Source organism: Furipterus horrens, unplaced genomic scaffold (assembly GCF_987537825.1).
Source record: "Furipterus horrens unplaced genomic scaffold, mFurHor1.1.pri manual_scaffold_9, whole genome shotgun sequence".
In the NCBI taxonomy this organism is placed as follows: domain Eukaryota; kingdom Metazoa; phylum Chordata; class Mammalia; order Chiroptera; family Furipteridae; genus Furipterus; species Furipterus horrens.
Genome location: NW_028327179.1, coordinates 32,745,967 through 32,772,350, shown reverse-complemented (window position 1 = coordinate 32,772,350; position 26,384 = coordinate 32,745,967). Strand labels below are relative to the sequence as shown.

The 26,384-nt window shown below is 38.3% G+C and overlaps 1 protein-coding gene and 1 pseudogene across 3 annotated transcripts in view; one reads left to right on the top strand and one right to left on the bottom strand.

The window, feature by feature from the left end:
• GATAD1 (GATA zinc finger domain containing 1) overlaps nucleotides 1-26,384 on the top strand; it is a 484,957-nt gene that overhangs the window by 443,679 nt on the left and 14,894 nt on the right. The gene's annotated exons all lie outside the window — the stretch shown is intronic.
• On the bottom strand, nucleotides 20,634-21,962 carry LOC150001548 (nucleoporin NUP42 pseudogene; annotated as a pseudogene). Its single transcript, XR_016513190.1, has 2 exons — nucleotides 21,889-21,962; nucleotides 20,634-21,238 (listed from the first exon to the last, which is right to left on the bottom strand). The product of XR_016513190.1 is annotated as a nucleoporin NUP42 pseudogene (transcript).

Sequence of the window (26,384 nt, the reverse complement as noted above, 5' to 3'; positions counted from 1 at the left end):
TTAATTTACCCCTCCTCCCATTTGCATTAGTACTTATTGTACATATTTCTGACATACTCTTCTTATCAGAACTTTCTCCTTTCTTGTGCTCAGAGCTTGCCAAATACAGCCATTCAGTATTTTCAATTTATAACCTACTTAGGATTCTGTAACTTTCTGAAAATATTTGAACAGATTGAATGGAACCTCACTCACTTCTTTTATTGAATGCTCTAAGCTTTTGGTAGAAGTACATTATATGAGCAAATAGTTTCCAAAAATAAATTGTCAAAATGATCAATTTTACTTCCTCAGTTATTGCAATAGCTATAGTTTTTAGCAATAGTGCAACACATTTTAAGAATAACACAACATTACACTCTATGAAAGTGTTGGTAAACATAAGATAAATATTCATATAAGATGTGGAACTTAACTTTAATCTTAAAGAACAAAGGAGATCTCTATTATTGAAAGAGGGTAAATCAGAATTGGGGAAGTTCTGCTAATTTCTCTACTTAAATACAGAGTTGCTCTGGTTAGTATCTTTTTAATCAGGCTTTTCGGCCTTTTTTACTTTTCTTAGCCTTTTTATTGTCTTGTTCAATAAGCTGGTTCACCCAGTAGAAATTGGAACTTCCTCTATCTTAGATTTTTTTCCTTTCAGCTTTACCTACTTTTTTGTAGAACTTTGGAATGTTTGGTAGTCATTTGATCTACTGATGTCAGATGTGGAATACTCTGCAGGCAAGACCTTTAGTGGTGATATGTCAGGGGAACAGAGGTCTACCTAGAATCATTTTAATGATTATTAGCAGATACTACAAGCCCCTTTATCCAGAATGCATAATGTTTTTCCAGAACCTATCTCTGAAGTAGGAGCAACAGTGGAATTGATATGCCATCTTCTTCCTTCTTCCTTTTCCATTGAGAAAAAAGATCAGTCTTGACATGGAAATCAGATGTTAAGCCCCTACTAAAATCCTCCAATGGCCTCCTATTTTACTTTCAATAGAATGAAAATTCCATACCTTGATCCACGAGGTCCTGAATGATTGGTTTCTGTCTTCTTTTCTACATCAACTTGTACCATTTTCCCCCTTCCTCACTACACTGCAACCTCACTGAACCCTCTGATTATCCAGATACCAATGTCCTTCCAAACTCAGGATTCTTGTTTCTGTTGATCCCACTACCTGGAATACTCTTTCCCACGCTCTTGAAATACTGCACCTTTATCAGGGTTTAATTCACATCGCACAACATCAGAAAATCTGCCCTGATGACTCAATCTATAGTTGTTTCTTTTTTTTTACAATTTACTGCCATATCATTCTGTTTATGTGATAGCACTTATAGCCTTGAAATTATCTTCTTTATGTATTGATTTTTTTGTTTCTTTCCACTGAAATTTATGCTCTAAAAGGGCAGGAATCAAGTTTATCTTGATTACCATTAAATCTTTGTACCTTGAAGATCACCTGACATATAAAATATGTCGATGAATAAATGCTTTGAATGACTAATGCTGACTCTGTAATAGATGAGACATGCTGGTGGCAATTACAGAGGGCTCACTTGTGTCACTTGTAATGGCAATGAGGAAAAATTAATTTTATGTATCTTATAAGGGTGTATTTGAGCTATAGTTAGGCCCTAGCACCAAATGCCTTACAACAGCACTCGACGGTGACAGTCATCATGAGAACAACTACATTACTGAAATCCTGGAAACCAAACCTATCTCTGCCTTGTCTTTATTTATCCCACCACTGCAAAGGCCAATAGTCACTAAGAAGGAAAAGTCCTTACACTAGTATAGATTTAAGTGGGGGGTGGGGTGAGGGGATAATGCATTATGGGAAGATAAAGCAGCATTATCCTGAGCCTGTAGACATAAACAGAACAAGGGACAAAGTTAAAACTCTCTGAACAAAGTGGATATTTATTAAGGGAGCTGTAGAAAAAATATTATTTGGGAGTAAGTTTAGATTATTGTTAAGATATTGTTAGACTAAAGAGTAGACCATAAATTCAGAAGTAGAAGTAGAGAATTAATGCTATAAAGTCCTTGTGCAGAAAGGTGGCAGTGGCCCAAAGATAGCAATAATTACGAAGAGTAACCTGTCAGTTCTATATAAAATAAATTCCAAATGGGAGGAAGAGAAGCTTGAAGGATACTTAAGATGTACAAATAACATTCCCATGCCTGTCAAGAATCTAATTGCCTTTAGTTTGATACATCTAAATTTTAATATTTGTTTGAGCTCCTTTGCCAACATAAATGATGGGATTTTATTACTTAGAGGGGAAAAAAAGCACTAGGTATTCACAACTGTACAGAGACTAGAGTAGGGGATGTGTTAGCTTAAACTGATTTCTTTTTCTTCTCTTCTTTTTCTTCCACACATTCCATCTTCCATCCTCACTGTCTCTCTTTTTAACAAGCATTTACTGTACAGAGTTTTTTTCTGACCAAAAACCGAGTTTTACTTCTGGTTTTGTGGGGCAGCTAAGAGAAGAGTTACATAATAGATAACACAACAAATCTTTAAAATTTGTTCCCTCTAACCCCTGATCCTTTTCCTCTTTCTTTGAAACCCTTCAGATTCTCTTCCCTCTTCCTGTCACCTCAACCTTCCTTCTGATCTCTTTTTCAGTGTCTCTGTCCCTTTCTTGTTTGAAGAAATTTATGAATTTGTATCTTTAACCATTAACCCTACCGTAAAACAGATAATAGACATGTTCTTTAAAAGACCCGAGGTAGGAGGAGGGTATAAATAACTAGTGTTAATTTAACACATCTAGTTGATAATTATGTGGAGGGAGCTACATTTTTAAATATGTAGAGTGTAACACCTATTTAAATATGTTATAAAAACACAAATATAATAAAGTGTAAATGCAAAGTATTTTCCAAGGGTATTTCTTTCTTTCTTTTCTTTTCTTTTTCTTTCTTTCTTGTTTTATTTTATTTTTTTACCACCCTGAACACACCCAATCTTATCTGTACAGAATTTTTAACGTGTATTCAACAAGATGCTGGATATTATGGGGATACACAAAAAGAGATCTACAGTATGTTCAGGAATCTCGAAGGGGAAGTGATCAGTATGGGCAGGAAAAGTTGGAGAAGGATCCACTAATGTGTGACTGACCACATATCTGCTCTGACTCAGGTGCCTTTCACTTTGAGGGCAGTGGTATCTGTCTCCTCCCCCTTTGAATTTAATACCCTCAGGTCATTTTCCAGGCTGCAGAAAAGAGAAAGTCATGAAGTCACATTAACTTTTGTCCCATCTCACTCTCACTTAAATTTATTTCTCATACACAAGCCAGAGGTGTCTTTTTGTCTTCAAGATATGTTTTAATTTGCAACTACATCATGTGGTCAGTAACACATAAGTGTATTCTTTAAAAACAAAGCCAAAAACTTTACAGGTAAAGCTGAAGTCCCATTTGATCATTAACTTCAGGAGTTTTATATGTAGCAGATTATGGGCACATTCACACTCATAAAACATTCATCATAGTGGTTTGCCTAGCATGTATGTCTTATATAAAGGAAATCTAACACTGCACATTATTTTTCAGCTTGATTTTTTTCACTCAATGTTTTGTTTTAGAAGATCTCTTGATATTGAGATGTATAAGTATGGTTCATTCATATTACTGGCCTTTTAATATTCCATGTGAATATACTGCATTTTATTAATCTAATCTATTTATGAATGCTAATGGCCTTCAAATTTTACTATTATTAAAATATTTTAGTAAGCAATTACTCATCAAAATATGCTTTATTGAGTATTTCCCAAGTGCAAGGCATTGTTCTTCTTTTTTTTAAACTTTATTTATTTATTTTTAGAGAGAGGGGCTGGGAGAGAGAGAGAGGAAGAGAAACATTGATTCATTGCCTCATATACCCTGAAAAATGAATCCCCAGTTGAGGCCAAACCTGCAACCCAGGCATGTGTCTTGACTGGGAATCAATCCTGAGACCTTTTGCTTGGCAGGATTATGTCCGACTCACTGAGCCACACCTGTCAGGATTGCAAGACATTGTTCTGAATGCTTAGAATATGTCAGTGAATGAAACAGACAGAAATCTCTACTTTAATGTTGTTTGCATTATAACAAGTTTGACAATAAATAATAAACAATTAAAAGTAGAAGAGAATATAAGTTATGAAACAAAGAAAGTCAGTATAATGTAAACAGGATAAAAGCGCTAAAGTGAGAGTTTGAGTTTCTGTATTAAATAGAGTGGTCAAGGTAGGACTCTTTGAGAATATTATATTTGAAAAAAATATTGTCGGCAATAAGGAATTAGCCAAGAAGCTATTTTGGAGTAAATGGTTATAGGAAGGGAATACAAAGACCTTAAAGCAATAGAATTTCCCATGTGTTTCAAGAACATCAAGAAGGGCAAGGTGATTGAAATGGAGAAATGGAAGGAGAAAGTAGTAGAAGAAGAGGTTGAGGGAAGGGTGAAGGACACAGTGTGTATGTGACCACATAGGCCATTATAAAGATTTTGCCGTTTACTCTGAATGAAATGGAAAGGTACTGAATGTTTTAAGCAGCAAGTACTTAGAGTATTATACTAGCTACCACTTATGGAATAGATCGTAGGAAGGCAAAAGCAGAAGAGCTTAGGAGGGTTCTTTTTTTTTTTTTTTTACATACTGACTCACTTTTATTGTTTTTCTATTATAGTTGTCCCATTATTTCCCCCATTGCTCCCCTCTACCCTGCCTACCTCGCTTCCCACATTCAATCCCCATTCTGTTGTCCATGTCCATGGGTCATTCATATTAGTTCCTTGACTAGACCCTTCCCCTACATTCCCCCTTTTCTCCCTCCCCGCTCCCTCCTGGTCGCTGTCAGTCTGTTCCTTGTTTAAATGCCTCTGGTTCTATCTTGCTCATTTGCTTGCATTGTTCATTAGTTTACTGTAATAGGTGATATCATATGGTATTTGTCTTTCACTGTTTGGCTTATTTCACTAAGTATAATACTCTCCAGTTCCATCCATGTTGTCGCAAAAGGTAGGAGTTCCCTCTTTCTTTCTGCTACACAGTATTTCATTGTATAAATGTACCACAGTTTTTGGGGTTTTTTTTTTTATCCACTCATTTACTTAGGAGGGTTTTGAAGTAATTCAGGCAATAGTTAATGGTATCCTGGACCAGGAAAATAGAAGTGCAGGTGTGAAGTATGTGCGAGTCTGGATATATTCTTAAAGTAGTACCAAAAGGATTTGCTAATTGATTAGTTGAGGCATAAAAAAAGGGACGAGTTAATGATGACTTTAAGAACTTGGGGCTAAATAACTGAAAGTTGTCATTTACTGGAATAAAGAAGGCTGAAAGAGGAGCAGGTTTGGAGCATCTGCTCATTTGGAAACCAGAATCCGAGATGAGGATTAAATTGCTGACTTGGGAAGTGCAAGACCAAGGCCGTGAGGATAAGAAGGAGAAAGCAAGTGAGGTAAAGCCAGATGAAAATCAAACTAAGTAATAGTTTACTAAAAGGGCTGCATCATTCAGAGCCAGGAAGAGATGCAGCAGGTAGTAAACACATGTGTTTATTCAGAAGTTTAGACTTCTAAGAAAGGTTTTCAAAGAAAAACTGCACTTCAGAATAGTTCAGAAGAAAGACAAAATTTACCTGGTCGGTTTCCTCCCATCTCTCGTTTTCCATTAGTCAAGGGAATACAATCGCAATGCTTTTCTGGATGCTATTAGGTAGTTCCTTGATGGTCAATGAGCAAAAGAGATTCCACACCTCATTCTTTTCATTGCAGTTCAGAAGTAGATGGGGCTTGGTTTGTGGCACACGAGGGTGGAGAAGCCTTCCAGTGAGCTCAGAAAACTTGGCAAGGGCGCTGGCAAAGACAGCAGCAGTGTGGCCCCTAAGTTAGAAAGCATCTCTAAAGAAAAAGGTGGTCAAAGGAATTTGAAGAGGCACAGAAGGCTTTTGTCTAATAAAACAGTAGTTGATGAGCAGGCCACTGGATGTGTGAGGTTGTAGTTTAGGAGAGTGAGCTGGTCTATCTTGAAGTCATCTGCCTACAGATGCCATTTAAAGCCACACATTTTAGATAACTAAGAAAATGAATGTAGTTGGAGAAGCTCAAAGTCTGAGCTTGGGGATACTCTGAACTGACAGGGCCAGAAAAGTGAGAAAACAACAATGGAGAATGAGGAATGAGCAAGTTATATGAAGGGAGAACAACCTATAAGTGTTTAGAAACAGAAATACTAAGTTACAGAGTCTGCACCATTCATACTTTAATAGACATTCTCAGATTGCCCTGAAAACTGGCTGCCCCGATGTAGATAATATCACTCTATGAGAGTTTGTTTCCAGAAACGTAACCAACATTGAAATTAATTTCAATTGTTTTCCTAATTTGACAAAAGAAAAGAATGGTATCTCACTGTTCTTCCAAATTTCACTTGCTTATTTAGTGCAATTGGATAATTTAAAAATATATTTTCAAGTCGACTGAGTTTCATTTTTTGAAGAATTATCTCTGTTTTTCTCCAGTTTTTGTATAGTTGTCTGTACTTTTCTTGTTGCCTTGTTAATGTTCTTTATGTTGTATACTCCCTTGTTTTGTGTTATCGATATATAATATTTTATTTGTATTTCTATATGTTTTTCTCCCAATTTCTCTCCTTCTTGTTAACTTCGTTTATGCTCTCTTTTGTCAAATGAGTATTAGTCTTTTTGAAATAGTCACACCATTTGGTAATGTTTTCTTTTACCAAATTTACCTTTAAAAATGAGTCTATTAAAAAGACTTCCTTACCTTAATATTCTAGAGACAGTTTTCTTTATTAAAAAATGATATTTCTGTTTTACTTAGGTCTCTTCTCCAACTGAAATTTGTGTTTGAGGTATATATGTGTAGCAAAAATGCTTACACATATATTCTATTTATATTATATATATTTGGCCATGTGGAGAGACAGACATATTAAATAGTTAATCGTTCCAATCACTGATTTGTTATATAACTTCCAGAATACATCGAATTCCCACTTATGCATGATCTCCTTCAGAATTTTCTATGGTTTGTCTTTACTACCTTCAAGCTCTCTGATATCTTCTGTGTTGAGGGTTCCCAAGACCACCTTCAGGTTTGATGATTTGCTAGAAGGACTCAGAGAACTGAAAAAACCTGCTATACTCATGGTTATGGTTTATCACACTGAAAGGATACAGAGTAGCTGAAGCAAAGGCAAAAGGCGCAAAGGGCAGAGTCAAGGAGAAATAGGCACTAGCTTCCAGTTGTTCTTTCCCCTGGAGTCATTGATTGGACTTACTTTCTCACCAACCTATGGCAAAATGTATGAAGTATTGCCAAAGAGTGATCTCACCTGTGCTTGGTTCTGAGGCTTTTATTGGGGGTCAGTCAAGTAGGCATAGCTGATTGCCCATGGGGCTGAATTTATAGTTACTTAGTTTCCAGCAACTCCAGAGGTCAAACTAATACAATTTGGCCCTGGTTCTCCACCATAAACCACACTGATGTGGCATGCCCCAAGACCTCATGTATGCAAGATGTTTTGAAAAGATGGATTTTTAAGGAACAGTCCTTTCATTTGAATGTGAAAGCTTTGCACACTCTAAGCCTGATGATTAATGCCTTACTGCACATTTTCAAACACATGTATTTTTTTCCCACTTTAAATTTTGTCCATGTCTTAGTCTTCCTTGGTGGCAAGGTTGGTTTGAAGCAAGTTAGCATGCAATTTTAATGCAGAACTCCCCCTTAGTATTTTGAAAATGGACAAAATTTATGGATGTGATGCATCTACTCAACCTGATAAAATAGTGATGAAAACTGATTTTTTTCACTTTATTGTGTTGTTTTATTCTCTGATAGCTTTCAAACTGTCTCTTTATCCTTAACACGTGGAAGCTACCCACAACATGTTCAACTGTGAAGTTTTATTTGTTCTTTTATTGTGTATTTGTTTTAATTTTGTTTGCATTAACTTTTACAGTATGCAAAATCATGCTATTATTACTTCAAATATTGGCTTAATTTTTTTCTATTACTTTATTATGAAATTCCATTTAAATAAAAACTTAAACTTTTGGATTTTTACTTTGTGCTTCTTCACTTCTCTTTGGTACTTTAGAGAGCCGACTCATTGTTCTTCATAGTTATATCCTATAAAGTGTCTGCAAGAATTGAATTTGCAAATATTAAGCAATTGTCCCCAAGAGGAATGCATACATTTTATATGTGAGAACTATTTTGTTTTTTAGCTAGGTTCATTTTGTTATTCAACCAGACTATGATTAGGTTTTTTTAATTGATTTCAATGAATTGGTTTTCCTATGATCACTAATTTCTTTTTCCACAACTATAAAATTTTGTTTTATAAGTATTTACTTTGTTGTGTCATGGGTGTATTACTTTTATTTATTTCTTTGTAGGTAGTAACTATACTTATTTCAACTCCTTTTTGTTTCCATACTATCTCTATGTTATGGGTATAAATTCTTTGACTCATGAATGTGTTGCTTCCTCTTCTGGTGTTTCTCAGATGATGATGATTCTTAGTTATATGTTGATCCTATGTCCTCAGTTATGACAACTGCTGACACCATGGCCTTCAGTGTAACACCTTTTTGGTGATGTCATCAGTTTAGCTCTAGCAGTAGTGACAGCCTTTGTTCATTGCTTTTCTGATATAAGAACAATTTAATCCCACCTCTTTCTTTCAATATAACTATGTATTAATATTTATTTTTCTAAACTTGATACAATATTTGTTTTAAACTGATAAACTACAATATATTTTGAATACGAGCCAGAAATTTTGGTGTGTACGTTCAGTGTATTATTATCTCGAAACTAGGAGTGGCATGGTGGTGTTAGAACTTGATTGGGGAAATAGCCAAAGAAATAAAGTTTCTGACAGATACTGGACCATAAAAAAAAAAAAGTGCAGGCATAACCAAACAGTATCCCAGGACAAGTGAATATATTCTCTGGATTCTGTCTCCTTCCTTTCTTCCATCTCTTGCCAGTGCCTTTTTTTTTGGGGGGGGGGGGCCAGATACAATCATAAGCCAGAGAGTGGGTGAGCCCAGGAATGCAATTCACTGAAGTATTTTAGAGCAGAGCCTAAAAGGAAAGTTAGTAGAGGAAAAGCACCACATCAAACTACTTTTAAGGACTAGTTTGCCAATATCCTGCCTTAATGCACACAATACAGTGTTTAATTGATTATGAACTTAGAACTTAGAGCCAAACTTCTTATGTTAGCCAAAATTAATGTGCTTATTAGTATAGTCTATACCTCCTAATTATGGTATTTTCTTAGCTAGTATTTTTTACTAACATAAATATCTTAATTCAGATATATATTTATATGTGAAGATATAAATTATACATATAACTATATATTTTATTAAAAAGTGCATTTTAATAAATTCTACATATGAACATACCACGATTTTATCTAAGAAGGTTTGTATATATAAAAGCCCACTAGTTAGCTGAACATCAAGAGATTGGGGCAGAGGATGCTCCTGCTCTGACCAAAATTATTTAATTTTCTTTTCTTATTAGGCTTCCTTAGAATATCACTTAAAAAAATTTTTTTTAAGATAAGTAAGCAAAGAAGTTAAGGCAAACATTTGCCATGCTCAATAAACAATGTTCTAATGTGCTAATTGATTCTAATCTCAACAGCCAACATTAGCTATGTTAATACACCATTAGACAGAAAAATAAAAGCATCATCAGGAATACAATCTATCAATTGAATACATGAATACATCATGGTTGAATACTAGCCGGTAGGTAGTAACTAAGGGTACCTCAGACAGATATTGGTTGATGTATATTTAGCAGATACTATGCAATTCTTTTTTTTCAACTCTATACTTAGTAGTATATTATCTTTATGTACTGTTATTACTAACTTTACCACAACTATTAGTATGATATTATATAAAATATACAGATATTGTATCAGGAACTGGGAATATGAGGATGAAAAATCATGCCCTCAAAGAGTCAGCATATAACCATGGAAAAGACTATGTAAATGAACGATTATATGCAAAAGAATAGGTGAAGCAAAGTTTGTGAATGAAGTAGATGCCACAGAAATAAGTCGCAGAGAATGTGATTAACTGTGTCTAAGAGCTTTATAGGTTATTTAAAGAGAAGTTGTGCTCTGAACTGCATTTTGTATTTGATTCAACAGCCTCCTTCAAGATGTGTATTTATACGAGTTTGGTGGACTGGGGCATACTCAGGCAAGGGGGATGTCCCCTTTGGTTGTGCATTTCTCTTAATGCAGCTCATCTACAAGTTATGGACTCTCATTTATACTCTGATCTCTCAATTTTAAAATTCTTTATAGTAAGGTTTATAACTCCAAATCCAAATATTAGAATCAATCATGTAATGGCATTTGTTGCCCTATCAACAACATCTTTTGATGATCTCTCATGTGCTAAGTGCCAGCTGTAGGTACTAGTGGAAGAGACATCGATGACAGTACATTCTTCTTAAGAACATTGATAATCTAGTAAAAAGGCAGAAGATGCACAATATGATAAATATAACAGTGAGACTAATGCAACAAATAACAAAGAGATAATCATAATTAAATGTAACCATATATTACATAATAATATGGATGGTATAATTTATATTTGTGTAATGTTTAATCACTTATACATGTTTCCTCATATTAACTTGACTTAATGTTCACAAATAGTCTCTGGGTTTGATGACGGTGTTTCTATTTCATCAATGAAGCAAAATAGGTACAGAGAAGTAATAAATATATAGGAAATAAAAGAATGAGAAAATTTAGGGTCAGGGTTTGAAAGGGAAATAGGCTATAAGATGGATTAGACTAAATGCTGTTGAGAAGAGATAGGGAAAGGCAAGTCAGGTTAATGGAAAAGAAAAGATTATAGATAAGAATATGCAGAGTGTGTTAGTGAGCAGACCAGCTTGGCTAGAACATGTGTATGGAAGAGAAATATGTACAAGTGTATGAAATCTATAATATCAATGATTAGGAAAAAATGTGCAACAATAGAGAGATGATTGAATAAATTGTTTATTTATGATAAAATTCTAAGAAGTATTTTAAAATGAAGTAAATAGATAGCTGAAGTCAGAGTAATGATGAAAATAATTGAGTTTTATGTGACCATTTAAAATTAATTTATACATGTATATGGTATAAAAATCCAGGAAATATGAAGGATTTGTAGTAAAAAGTAATAATTTCTTTTTAGTACCCATTCCACCCCCCACCCCCCAGATGCAACATGATTATAGAAATAATTTCAATTCTGTCAAGAGAAAATTGCTGCCTCATCCAGGGTAAAGATGACCGACGTAAGCAATCTGCCATAGAGAGTGTGGCTGGACTCCACTAAGGGCATGACTATGTGCAGGGATTGGCATGGGTTTCTGTTGCTGGCAGATTGGGAATTCCACACTGGAAGTGGGTAGTTCAGAAGCTTTGGTGGAAAATTTGTACTTTTGTTACCCCTTCACCTAGGGTTATCCTATGGGAAGTTAATTTTCTCATGTATCCAAACTTGCACAGGCCTCAGAAAGACTGAGTGGATGCCTTTCACATGGTGGTGGCAGAAAAGCTCCAGGTCAGAAAAGAAGACATTCAGAGAGCTAGGAAGCAGTGTTGTCAGCTTACATCCGCAAGCAACTGGTGGCTGGAGCAATGGCCAGAGCAAAATGTTGAACTGAGAGGATATGAAGTAAGGCATACAAATCATCTGATCCCTTGACTCTTCAAGGCAATAGTCTTTGGGAATGCTATTTTGCTTTCAGTAAAATCAAAGAAGGGATGAGTGTAGAAGATTATATAAAATATCAAGGCTAGGAATTAGTCTCTTTGTGTCTAGGGAGAAATAAGAAGAGAAACTTTCTACTTTTGAATGGAAAATATTTTATGCTCCTGAGTGGACACCTAGTGTACAAGTATTTTAAAGACCTTGATACAGATTACTGAATGGTTTTAAAACATTATCAAAGCACATTTTGTTAAGAGTATCTATTTCACTGTATCTTTGATAACATTGGAAATAACCATTTTTAGTCTCGCAGTTTAACAGTTGATAAATGGTATATTTTACATTTGTAATCCCTTGATTACTAGCATGGTTATATTTTGAAAATGTATATACATTTATTCTTCTCTTGATGGCAAGTTTAAATCCTTTTCCCATTTTTTAAATTGGACTTCTTTATATCTAAAAACTTGTTGTGTCTAAGACCTCTTTATATATTAAGAAAACTAACCTATTGTTCATTATATACATTGCAAGTAATTTCCCACTTTTTCATTTGCCTATAGTATTATGCTTTTAAATATTCAACCCTTTCCTATTTTTCCCGCTTTTTTGTAGTTTTTGTCAAAAACTGACATTTGAGTAATCTTTTTCAAATACACCTTTTTGGTTTTTACCAGACTTGTTGTTGAAAGCTAAACTAAATCTGCAAGTCACAGTTAGTTGTCACTTGTCTCTACTTATCTGTTATAATCTCCATTTGTTTAGCATCCCTTTTTTACAGTTAATGATAGAGATAGAAAGAGCTAAAAATTTACCCTGAAGAGCAAATGGACGATAACATTGCATTACTTATTATAACATATCTTTTCAGTGGCTCAAAACGATTTTATTTATCTCTCAACTTAGTAATGTGGAATATCCTAAGATTGTAAGTTTTTATTTTTCAAACTGTAGTTTGCAGACAGCATCGTCATCACTGAATCCATATCCGCGGAATCTCAGGCCCCCATACCAGAGACACGTAATTTAAGATCTACCTTTTAGGTCCTTTTAGGGTCCACACAAAGGTCCCTAGTAATGCATCTGTCCATTATTATTTGAATTATCATTTTAGATCCTGTTGTTTATTTTCAGGAAGACATAAAACTAACCAATTGATTTATCAGTTTCCTGGATTATGACACTTACAAAAATTAAAATTGTAGAATGTCATAACAGAAACCTATATTATTTGTGAATTTTCTCCACTCTCATTCCAATACTTTAATTTTAGTTGAAAACATGAATTGCCATCTGAGCTCTAGATCATTTTCATTTTTGATAATCACCATCAAACTTTGAGATTTTCAGCACCATATAGAGTAGTCAATAATGAACATTAAAGAAAGAAGAAAATATTTCATTTAGCTATACATATTCTAAGGAGTTGCATATAGTTTTATCATAATTACATTCATTAATTCATTAACACATGTATTTCCTATTTACTGTTGTACTAACGTACAAGCTCTGTGTTAGGTGCTGTTGGGGAAAAACAAAGACGACCAGGAGAAATAGATTAACAAGATTAATCCTTTATGGATGCTTGAAATATGCTGGACACTTTTCTGGCCACTTATGCTCTGCAGTCCTCAAAGCCACCATTTGAGGCCAGTGTTATTAGTAACTCAGTGGTATATAATTTGCATCAAGGCTAGAAAAGTTAAGTAAACTTCTCCAAGGTCACATAGCTAGTGAGTAGAAGGGCTGGAGTTCCAGCCATGCTTGACAAAATCCCAAGCTCTTATGTTATACTTGAGTGCCTGCTTTGATTCTATCGTAGATGGCAATTTAAAAAATTGATAATTTCATTGGTGTGTATTCAAGGTGTTTTCTCTTTCAAGTTTTAGATATGGATTTTGTACAGTTTTATTCGTATTGATGGTTCCTATCCAGTTTATTTCTAGTATTTTCAAAAAACATGAAGAAATACACCATGAAGGCATAAAGCTGTGTACTTTGACCCTGAAGCCAGTGAGAGACACATTCTAAATGAATAGGGTGAGCAGTGTTGAACAGAAATTGCTGGCTTCCTACTTCTTCCCTTTCAAAGAAAAGCTGTGGGTAACAACTTGTTATTATACACGGTAAAGGGCATAGTTTATATATTGTACTGAAAGCAAGGGCTATTATTTCTTTTCTTTTTTTTTTAAATTACATTTTATTGTTTATGCTATTACGGTTGTCTCAATGTTTTCCCTTTTTTCCCCTTCTACTCAGCACCCTCCTCCATTCCCTCAGGCAATCCCCACACTTTTTGTCCATGTCTACGGGTCTTGCATATATTTTGTATCTATAATTCTGTTCCTGTTCTATTTGTTTATTTTGTTTTTCAGATTCAATTGTTAATGAATATGTCTTTATTGCCATTTTATTGTTCATATTTTTCCTTCTTCTTCCTCTTCCCCTTCTCCTTCTCCTTCTCTTTCTCCTTCTTCTCATGAAGAACCTTTAACATTTCATGTAATACTGGTTTGAGGGTGATAAATTACTTTAGCTTTCTCTTGTCTGGGAAGCTACTTATCTGTTCTTTGATTCTAAATTATGGCTTTCCTGGATAGAGTAATCTTGGTTGTGTGTCCTTGCTTTTCATCACTTTGAATACTTCTTGCCAGTCTCTTCTAGCCTGTAAAGTTCCTTCTGGGAAATCAGCTGACTGCCTTATGGGAGCACCTTTGTAAGTAACTCTCTTCTCTTACTGCTTGGGAGATTCTCTCTTTGTATTTAAACCTTGGCATTTTGATTATGATATGTCTTGGCATGGACCCCTTTGGGTTCATCTTATTTGGGACTCTGCACTTCCTGGACTTCTATGTTTATTTCCTTCACCAAGTTAGGGAAAATTTCTGCATTACTTTTTCAAATGCGTTTCCAATTTCTTTCTCTCTCTCTTCTCCTTTTGGCACCCCCATGATGTGAATGTTAGTATGCTGAGGCTTCTTACACTATCCTCATTCTTTTGGATTCTTTTCTTCTTGCTGTTCTGATTGGTTGTAAGAAGAATAAAATGATTTACTGAGAGAGAAGGAAACGTTTCTGTGTGTCTGTGTTTTGTGTGTGTGCATTCAAATACAACACGAGAAGTTGTATAAAATATAGTCTTAAAATTATTTTCAAAATATGTAGGAAAGTAAATATAACAATGAAGAACAATTAAGTAAATTTGATTAAAATACAAATGTGATGTGAGTCTATCCTTGAGGTAGCCTTTTTGGTTTACTATGATTCTATGAAATTTCAACTCTTTATTCTAAACAAGATATATGAAGAGTATGAAATATTTGCAACACAAATGACTTAGTAATTCTATGTAAGTTATTTCTAAGGCATCACACATTTTCTTTCAAATTGCAGCAGTGGGAAGGATGTGAAAGCATACTGGCAGTTGACTTCATGCCAGAAAAACTCCAGTTGACTCCTTGTGTTTAATCGCTTAATCTGAACGATTTCTCCACAGTAGTTTCAAAAATATGGTGCTAAGCCTTTTTCTTAAGGATAAAAACAAATTTTAACAGTCTATTCTAGTTGCACAAATTAGGATAAAGGGAATGTAAGCCGCATTGTGCAATAACAGCCAATGATAAATCTTTGAAACAAGCATTTTCAGTGGAAGAAATATCTCCCTCAGTGGGGCAAAAATTGATTGGTTCTTGGGGGAGAGAAAATCTCTCTTTTTGTATTTAAATCACAGATAAGCATACAGTACATCAACAAATACATAGCATATGTGTGATGTTTAAGTCTAATGGGACGTAGTAAGGGAAAAACTTATATAAAGGTAAAAACAATAAAGGTTGGGAAACATTGCTTTAAAGCATACTTCCTGTATTTCAGCAAGCGAGTCCCTCACATATTACGAGGCAAAGAGCATATGTTAAGCTCCTTTCTCAGCAGTATTCCTCCTGAAAGCCAGTGATAAAATGTATCATCTGTTGCTGGACTTTAGTAAGGATCCGGCTATAAAATTATTGGCAATAAGGAACTTAAAACCCTTGTTCCTTCCCTAGGTCCTGTTTACTTTACAGCCTTTTCTTAAGGTAGTTGCATGTGTTCCATGACAAGAGGCCACACGGTGTGTGTTCTGTGAGTAAGAGAAGAGATGAGAAGGTATATAGGGAGACCCTTCATACACTATCCCCATTTACATTTCTTCTGTTATTTTCAAACATTGCAATCAAGTATAAGAGATTAAAACAGAAAGAAGCTGTTCACTTATTTCTTGATGGCGCTTGGTATCTTGAGGAACCTGAGGGTTTTCTGTAGGATATGCCCTAGAGGTTTGTGTTTCACCAGTTTACTCCTCTGACCTCATACTCTGCTGTGATCCCTCTGTTCATCTTTCAGCCCAGGAACCCCCTTCCACTGCAGAGCTTATCTTTCATCTCTCTGCAATTATCAAAAGATACTACTTTATTAAAACTTGTATGAATTTTATTCAATATTCATGCTTCCCAAGGGGTATGAGCATTATATTTGCCTCTAAGTAATTATGGAATGAATAGTGCTTGTTTTTCCTATTAAAAAATATTGCAGACATTATAAGTGAACTGTTTTCAGGAGAGCTCCTACTATACCTGAAATAATTTTATGTAGGTTAGTCTCTATTCTTTATTTTGCCTTACTTTAATGTCAAGCTAGCTTTTAAGAATTATTTCTCTCTCTAGCTTATGGTCTAAAATCTACAAATTATGAAAGGATAAAACATAGTACCCTTTTGTTTCTTTTCATCTCTTTCAAGTTGCTTTCTTATCTCTTCTTTATTCCTCTGGAATCTTTTTCCTGAAAGTTTTTTTTTTAGCAAAATTTCCTCTACTATACTCTTTTGAAAAGGGATCTTGTAATTCATATTTTATCCCAATCAATGAAGAGTTAGGGCCTAAACTCTGGGGAACTCCATTCTTATATTTCTAATTTTGATAAATGAAATGTTGGAGTAACCTCTGTTCCTCATTAACATGCAGATTTTTAAAATGTATAGAGGGAGAAATCTCTTATGGGTGAGAACAGAGGCATAGAAGCCTGTTTTCCTTTCTAAAACTCTATTCATTCGCTTGCCTTGTTGCTCTTTCCCTTTACGTTATTTTTGAATTGTCCAGATCACTGATTCAATGTTGTTAATACTTCCAATTTAGTTCTTTTCCTAAAACATTTGGAGGAAAAGGAAAATTCTATTTTAAAATTCAATAAAAATAATGCTTGGAAAGAGGACAGATTTGGAAAACTTAGAATTTTAAGATGACAATACTCTCCAAATTCAACTCAATTCCTGTAAGAATCACAGATGGTTTCTTTGTAAAAAAAATCAACAAACTGATTCTAATATTCATATGAAATTATAAAGGATCCAAAATAGCCAAAACAATCTTGAAAAAGCAAAACGGAGTTGGAAGACTCACACTCTCTGAGTTCAAAACTTACTGCAAAGCAACAGACGTAAAGACTGTGGTACTAGTATAAGGTAGATATATAGATCAATGGAATAGAATTGCGAGTTCAGAAATAAACCCATGTGTTTATGATCAACTGATATTTAACAAGAATGCCAAGATCATTCGGTGAAAGAAAGAAGGGCCTTTTCAACAAATAGTGCCGAGACAAGTGGATAGCCACATGCAAAGGAATGAAATTGGACCCTACCTCATATCATATAAAAATTAACTCAAAATGAATCAAAGACCTAATGTAAAATAAACAGCATAATATTCTTAGAGAAAAAAATAGGGATAATGCTGCGTATCTTTGGGTTTGTATAGATTTTTATATATGATAGCAAAGGCTTAGCAACACAAGAAAAACAAAAAATCAAATTTCACCAAAATTAAAACTTTTTTTTTTTTTTTGCTTCAAAGGACACTAGCAATAAAGTGAAAAGACAACCCCCAAAATGGGAGAAAAACTTTGCAGATCATCTATCTGATAAGGGACTTGTGTCTACACTATATAACTCTTACAACTAAATCATAAAAACTAACAAAAATTAAAAATGAACAAAATACCCAAAAGGACATGTCTCCAAATAAGATATAGAAATGGCCAGAAAACACCTGAAAAAAATATTGACGTCATTAGTCATCAGGGAAATGAATTCAAAATTACAAGATACTAGTTCATATCCATTTGGATAGCTATAATCCCAAAAGACTCTTACCAAGTGTCAGTGAGCCTGTAAAGATATTGGAACCCTCAGAAACTGTGGGAATCTGAAATGAGGCAGCCACTTTTGGAAAGCAGTCTGGCAGTTCCTAAAATAATCATACTAAGAGCTAACACATGATCTAGCAATTCCACTTCTAGGGATATACACAAGAGAAATGAAAAGACTTGTCCACACAAAACTTATACATGAATGTTTGTAGCAGCATTATTCATTACTGAAAGTGAGGAACAACCCAGATACCCATTAAATGTGGGAATGGATAAACAAAATGTGGTATGTCCACACAATGGGATATTATTTGACCATAAAAGGAAATGAAGTACTGACACATGATACAACATAAATGAATTTTAGAAACAGTGTAATAAGTTTAAAACGCCAGATACAAAAGGTCACATATTGCATGGTTCCATTTGTGTGAAATGTCACAGTAGGCAAATTTATAGACACTAATAAATGGTTGCTGGACTGTATGGGAGAAGAGAAAAATGATAGCTGAAGAGTACAAGATTTCTATTTGTGGTGATTAAAATGTGATAAAACTGACTGCGGATGTGGTTTCACATGTCTGTGGATGTACTGAAAGCCACTGAACTGGGATGTTTTGATAGTATATATGGGGATTATATCTGTGAATAAATTTGTTTTTTACAAAATTCAATAAGAGGTAGTTTCTTAGAAGCTAGATACAGTGTGGAATCTAAAACCGTTTCAATCAGCATTTCTCGCTTTGCGTCATCATATCCATTGTTCTATCTAGAACTCTGAATGGATCTCTGTACGACTGATCCGTTGGAGTTTCATAGTCGGACCCTCGTTCTCATTTCACATTTAAATATGTGAAAACCTCTCAGCCTGTGAGCTACGCAGAGCCAGCAGTGGGCCTTAGGAGGCCTGGAAGGTGTGCTGGTCCCCTGGGTCCCTCCCAGACACCATCCCAGTCTGGTCTGTAACTGTGTCTCCATTTGTATCCAGCGCTGCTCCTCCCGCAGGAAATAGGAAGAGCAAGGCTTTCTCCTCCAGTCTCACGGGCTCCAAGTGCCCTGGCACGGGGGCAGCAGCCGCCCCTGTCCTGGCTGCCCAGCGGTGCCCTGAGCAAGACAGGGTGGCTGCCAGCACACGGAGGGGCCCTCCCTCCTGCCCCAGCCCCTCCCACTGTGCATTTTCCCTTTTGCCCCTGGGACGCTGTGGTCGGTGAGGGAGGATGGAGGATGGATGGCCGTTGGCCAAGGAGTGGAGAGCCAAGGGCGGCAGGCGGTAGCCCTGCCTCTGTCTCAGAGGGTGACCCGGGTCGGGTCGCCTGCTGGAAGGCTTCTCTCCGCTGCTTCCGCTCGCCCCCCCCCCCCCCCCCCCCCGCCCAGGAGTTCCCAGCTGGACCAGTAGGAACTGGAGCAGCTGTGGCGTTCGCTGTCCCCGTGTTTGGGGCTGGTGCTTGTCCTCAGATGTCCTTGTTTGGATTCCTGGGGGTAGGGTGACTGCAGAGTGACTGCAGAGGGCTTCAAGGAGGAGGTGACACTTGAGCTGGCCTTGAAAACTGGGTGTCTGTAGCTGCTACAAGGATGAGGCTCTGTAGGGGGGGCTCCCACTGTCCCCCAAGTATTCTAGGTCCTTGCTGCCCAGCCTGGGAGCGGTGTCCTGGTTCTGCCCAGCACTGGCATCCCTCGGGGCCTCACTCTGCTGCGTGAAGCATCAGGTTGGGCGCAGCCCAGGACCCTCTGAGACCTGGGTTCAAGTCTGGCCTCACCCGGCTGGCACCTCCTCCTCTGGGCCCGTTTCCTCCTCTATAAAGAGGGGTTTCCGACAGAGCACAGAGGTGTACAGAGGGGGCCAAAGCTCTCAGCCCAGCTCGGTGGACGGAGCCCCCACGCCCCACTGTGGGGTCTTCTTCTCTCCCTGGACACCCTCACTTTGGGCATTTTGGCTCTTTGATGCCCGGGCCTGTAGCCTCCCTGGGAATGACCCGCCCCTTACCTGTGCCCCGAGACGGAACGGAGAGAAGCCCAGTGCACGGAGTGGGCACTCGGGGCCAGACCCTGGGCTCAGGCGCCAGCACGCCGCATGTGGGTGGGAGGAGCCCTGCGGCGAGAAAAGCTTTGTGTCCAGCCAGGGCAAGCGCCCCCCACTCCGCCGCCCCCAGCCTGGATAAGCTCCCTGCGGGGGGCCCTCCGACACCCCGTGCCCTCTGCATCTCTCTCCAGTGTCCTGTAGCTGCTACGACTGTTTTGGTATCTGTCAAAGAGAAAGAATAAGAAACGCGGCCGCAGACGGAGGCAGGCTGGGCCATGGGTGCCTGGAGCGCCCGCCAGGACTGCGGGTGGAGGCACCCAAACGAGGGGCCCGCCCGCCGGCCACGGGCTGGGAAGCCTCCGTGCCGCTGTGTGGTGGGGTGCATTTGTGTAAGGATAAAGTAAATGTTTTGGGCACCCCTGCTTCTTGTCCCTCCCCCTGCGCCAGGGAGTAGGTGTGTTAAAAATAATTATTAAACTTTAGGCCACAGGAAAAAAAAAATAGTCAAGCTCAAGAAAAAATGATGGATTTCAAACTCCTCAGTTTATTATTGAAAGCTCTATTCCTTATAAATAAATATGTATATATGATACACACGTGTATGTATCTGCTCTTTTATATGAACCACTCAAAATAATTTCATAAGTCATTCTTTATTTAAAATTGTCTTTCAGATATTCAGAAATTCCACAGGTGGGGGCTTCACTGGAATTTTCCCCAGAGTAAATTTCTTGGACTGAAACTGCTCTCGTTCTTCTGCCGTTAGTTGATGCTTGGGCGTGAATAATTCATTAACTGTTGTCGTGCTACCATTTGAGACAGGGACAGAGGTAGATGGGCTGCTATTTCCGAAACTGTCACTGAATGACTTGGAACAAGTAGTGTCAGGTTGGGAGCCTGGATCTCCAACGCCAGCCGCCGACCTGCCATTTGTGAAGGCTGGGGCCCCCGCGGCTCCAACAGGGCCTGCTGCCGTGGGAGCTGGGAAGCCTGGAGCCCCGGGCGCGCCAGAACCTGCAGCTGCTGGGGTTTTGAACGATAACGAAGCAGCAGATGTGATTTCAGGTTTCCCAAATCCAGGTACCGGAGTAGAAGTAGTGACGGCAGGACCGGGAAAGGGAACAGCTCCAAATGCGGGCGTGTTCCCGAACACAGAAGGGCTTCCAGAAGGGGCACTGGCAAATCCAGAGCTTGTTTTAAAACTAAAATTTTGAGCATTATCACCCATGCTGTTCTTCACTGGAAAACATACAAATAAACCAGAAAAAGAAAAAAAAACCTATTACAGTCAGAAATGTGGCCATGCTAATCCCCACTTTGTCCCCCTCATTTCCCCTTTTCCTGCCACGTTTGGATGTTGGAAAGAGATCACAAGGGAGAAAAGGAACGACGAGAAGCCAGAACAAACCCACTGTCGTCCTGCTGCACCGACCTCATCTGCACCTGATTCCCCTTCACTCCATGAGGCCGCTTTGAAAAGCCTGAGGGCTTAGTGAGCGGAGCGCTCTGACACTTCCGGCTTGCCCACGACCCGCCGCCCATCTCATTGGAGCTGTCACTTGAGGAGGACACTATGCTGTTATACAGTGACAAGAAAGTCCCGAAAGGTGCTGCTACTACCACAGCTATAAAAGTCTTGAAAAGCCACTCCTAAAATATACTTCTAAAGCTTGAGCCACAGGGCCTTTCAGAGAACAGCCCAGCCCGTTCTGGCCCCCCTTTCACTAAGGCTTGATGAATCAAATTTCTCAAGCTCCATTATGGAAGGCGGTCGAATCTGCAAGGCTGACTTAAAATGGTGCTTAACATCCCTTCAGGTTTTGCAACTTGAAACCTATAAAACCCTGTTTTTCCAAATCAGTGAAGTCCTGCATTACTTTATCACTTACCTGGGCATCCAAATGCTGCTGTTTGCCTACTCCCAGATCCAGATGTAGAGGGTGCTGGATTTAGTCCATTCTCAGTATCAGCAGAGAGCTATAAGAAAGGGCACATAATAAAGTACCTGCTGAAAAATTCTCAAGTACCTTTCTATATATGTACTTCAGAGCCAAATTAAAAATTTAAAGTATGTACTTAAAAACGTGACATGTTTAACATAGAAAAATGCCCACAATAGGAATACAGACAGAAAAAAGTACACCAGCCTCAGAGATTAAGAGTTAATGGCTGATGAATTACGGTTTTAATTTTAGTTATGCTTTTAAATTTTTCCTAGCCCTGGCTAGTGTGGCTCAGTGGATTGAGTGCCGGCCTGAAAACCAAATGGTCGCCGGTTCGATTCCTGGTCAGGGCACGTGCCTGGATTGTGGGCCACATCCCCGGGTAGGGGCATTGTAAGAGGCAACTGACCAATCTCTCTCTTGCACATTGATGTTCCTCTCCCTTCCCCTCTCGCTAAAAAGTAAACAAAACCTTTAAAATTTTTTGTTTTCTAAATTTCAATGAATACATACTAAAATGAGAAAAATAATTTTTAATAACACATTTCAGTATCTATAGGCCGACCTACATGTTTTCTTAAAGATTTTATTTATTTTCTTTTAGAGAGAGAGGAACGGAGGGAGAAAGAGAGGGAGAGAAACATCCATACCAGCCAGGGCTTGACAGAAAATTTTAAGTCCGCTTTCCAAATTGAAAGTAAAATTCTTGCAAAAAAAGCAATACATAAGAAAGACACTTCCCTTCAGCAAACTTTCAGGTACTCACCAAAGCTGTTTTAGGTGATGTGTTTAGACTTTTCAGTTCATTTACCCTGTTCCTCCACCGATCTCTTAACCGTTGGGTGAAATTTAGCTGGAGAGAGAAGACAGAAAAATAACGAGTCAATATCGAGTGTTTATTTTCATCTCTCAAACAACTTCACATCTTTGCGAAAATTACAGAAAGTTTATGAAACATTTTTACAGCCCATCACTTGTAAAGTTCGCATTGACCCGCCCCTGTTTGCCAAAGATATTCCAGCTCTAGTCCCCTCTGCCTGTTCTCCAGCTCCTTGAATCACCCGGTTCAGAAGCACAAGTACCTGGCGGCACACAGTTAGTTGTATTTGGGTGGGAGAAGAGCGTGTGTGCTAGTTAAAACGCATGATCATGACTGTGCTAAAGGAAATGACAAACTCTTTTGTTGTTGTCTACAGTCATGATCAGAGAAGGAAAACTCTGATTCCAAAAAACCTCCGCTGCCTTGCGGCATACCTCTTCAGGGGAAAGGCTAAGGGAGTAAACCCTGACAGAAAATCCTGAGCCAGAGTCCCTAAGGCGTTTTGACGTTGTAGTCAACACCGGCAACTCCTGCGGCGCACCTGAAGCCAAGTTGTATTGACTCCGTCTTTCCCTTGGACCCTTCAGCTGCGAAGAGAGGGGGGGTCTGCTGCATGGGCAACAGCAGACCCTCCATATCACCCTGCCCAGGCTCTGTAGCTTCAGCTTCACTGGAGAGGACACTCCAGCGTCATGACAAGATGTCGATTCAACACGGGAGGAGACAGATACCGTGTCACTCCCAAGTCGGACTGCACAGCCATTTTCGGTGGTGCAGATAGACTCTTAAGAAGCTACACCATCGTCTCTCGAGACGGACAGCTGCCGACGACGACAGTCATGATCATGTGGCAATATGTGTAAGGTGATTAGGCACCGTACTTGGCACATAGTAAATGCTCAATAATGTTACTGTTTATATTTTAGAAAGTCCAGTTAAGTGTAACACAGAGGTTGGATTTTAAATGGAATATCAGGTGATGCCATTCCATCCAGGTGGTGATCATTCCAGTTCAACTGGCTGCTTCTTACTCATAAGTGAAAAAAAGTAAAGTAGGAAACTCTGCTGCTCTCCCTGGGCTTGTTCAGAGGATTTTTCCTGGTGGTGGTGGGGTGCAGTGTCAATCGTACTTCCTCCCCGCTGTCCCTCAGGATCAACATGCACTGATCATAATCCACGATGCAGGATGGCGTGCCCACAGCCTCTGGCCTCTCTCCCCATCAGATACTGAGAGGGCCCCAGAGGGCAAGGATTCCAACCCCACCTCTGCTACACTGGACCATTGGCCTCAGGGCTCATCGTCTTCGAAACCAAAGCTCCCTGGCCCCTGCTGGCTGTTGCTGCAGATGCATCTGAGCTGCCAGGAGGAGACTGATCAGAGGCCATAGTGGAGGTTGGATCTATATCCAACCAATGGAAGCCCTGCCCTAAAACTTATGACATACGGTTAAGATATTCACCATCCTCAAACCACAGTCAAACTTATATCACCTGACTGTACTTGTTTGTTTTGTCACAGTTTCCTTGGAAGGGAAAAGGCCTCAACTCAAAAGGTTAAGGATTATTTGCTTGATTTACATCTGGGCTGATTTTTTTAATTCTGTAATCCCTTCAGAATTGGGAAAGGTGAACTAATTTGATAATTGATCCAAATAATTTGTGGTGACATTGATTTGATGAGTCCACTTATCTAAATTTGCTGGAGAACATGAGAGCTTTCAAATACTACTGAATAAAAGTTGCATAAAGACAAAAATAATTCTACCTACTGCAGAATTTTATACTTTTGTAACACTAGGGCATGCTTTTACTTAGATGGGTTGTACCTTGCTTAGGAAGCAGTAGGTGTAAAATGGGTTTTTTTGTGTTTTATTTTTATGTGTGTGTTCAATATATATACATACATATATGATCATAATATATAAAGCAATTCTGTATTTCAGTACCATATTCCTATTTAGGCCAGTGTTTTCAGTTTGCAAATCTCAACCCATGTATGGGTTAAAATTGACTTATTTATATAAAATACAATAAAATAGGAAAGAATAAAATAGAATAAGAGAGAATAGAAAGTATCAGAGACCATCATGTGTGTAAAAGTCGGTATTGTCTTGGGAAACTTGTTTCAGGGGTGTGCATATATGAACTGGATCATGAGTAAAATGTGTTACTCTGGGTTGTGGTTCAAGAATTTTGAAAACCAGTGGTTTAGATCCCCGCATCTTAACTTTTGTGGAGAAGCTGTAGCATTGCTTTAACTGACCCTGATTCCCCTGAAGTATCTGAATGATAGGCCAGAACAAATGTCTAGGCCAAAGTGACTAATTTCAGTTTCCTGTCTAAAACTCTGGACAAATTTATTTGTTGATACATGGTGGATGGTATTTGTTATCCTGGAATATTCCTTTGCTTTTAGTTGTTGATTTATTTGATTCTTGGGAACTTCCTGGGAGGTTGAGTCCTATACTCCCTAAAAATATCAGGTTATCAAGCAAACTAGCAAACTCTGTGGATTAACACTGTTGTCCAGGGTTTTACATTATATATATATACTGGTGAGCACTGAGTATTGTTCTATAGGAAAGATACCCATTTGTTTAAGAATTCATGCTTCTAATTTCTCCTGAAACTATTGTAGATGGCCAATTTCCATTGCTTTTATAATCAACACTGATTCCTAATCAATTATATCAGCTCTAATCTAAAAAAATAGAGAAGGAAAACTCTGATTCCAAAAAACCTCCACTGCCTTGCGGCATACCTCTTCAGGGGAAAGGCTAAGGGAGTAAACCCCGACAGAAAATCCGGAGCCGGAGTCCCTAAGGCGGTTTGACGTTGTAGTCAACACCGGCAACTCCTGCGGCGCACCTGAAGCCAACCTGTATTGACTCGGTCTTTCCCTTGGATCCTTCAGCTGCGAAGAGAGGGGGGGTCTGCTGCTTGGGCAACAGCAGACCCTCCATATCACCCTGCCCAGGCTCTGTAGCTTCAGCTCCACTGGAGAGGACACTCCAGCGTCATCGCAAGATGTCGATTCAACACGGGAGGAGACAGATACCGTGTCACTCCCGAGTCGGACTGCACAGCCATTCTCGGCGGTGCAGATAGACTCTTAAGAAGCTACACCATCGTCTCTCGAGACGGACGGCTGCCGCCGCCGCCGCCGCCGCCGCCGAATCTAAAAAAAAGTTAAGGACTGAAATATTAGGTTCTATTTTGTTTTTCATTTCCCCCTATTCAAAGGAGGATTATTCCAATTTCAGTTGAGAAATAAGAACAATTCACTCACAAATTTTATCATGTATCGAGCGATCCAAGTATAAGGCTCTGTTCTTGAGTACAGCAGAAAACAAGGTGCATGAAAACCCAGGCTGCTGTGGAATTTTCCATTTAGCACAGAGACAACGTCTTTTAAAACAAGCCACAAATTAATAGTTGGTACTCACACTAAGTGTTCGTCTCCCAGTCAGACTCTTAACAGACAACTAGATTTCAGGTTAAGAATTATTAGTATGTATTAGGGAAATGTCAAAGGATGATAAAACCACCTCTCAATATTTGAAATAAAAAGATAAAGCTGAATTTTTTGTTTACTGTGGTATTTATGTGCTGGGCAGCTCAG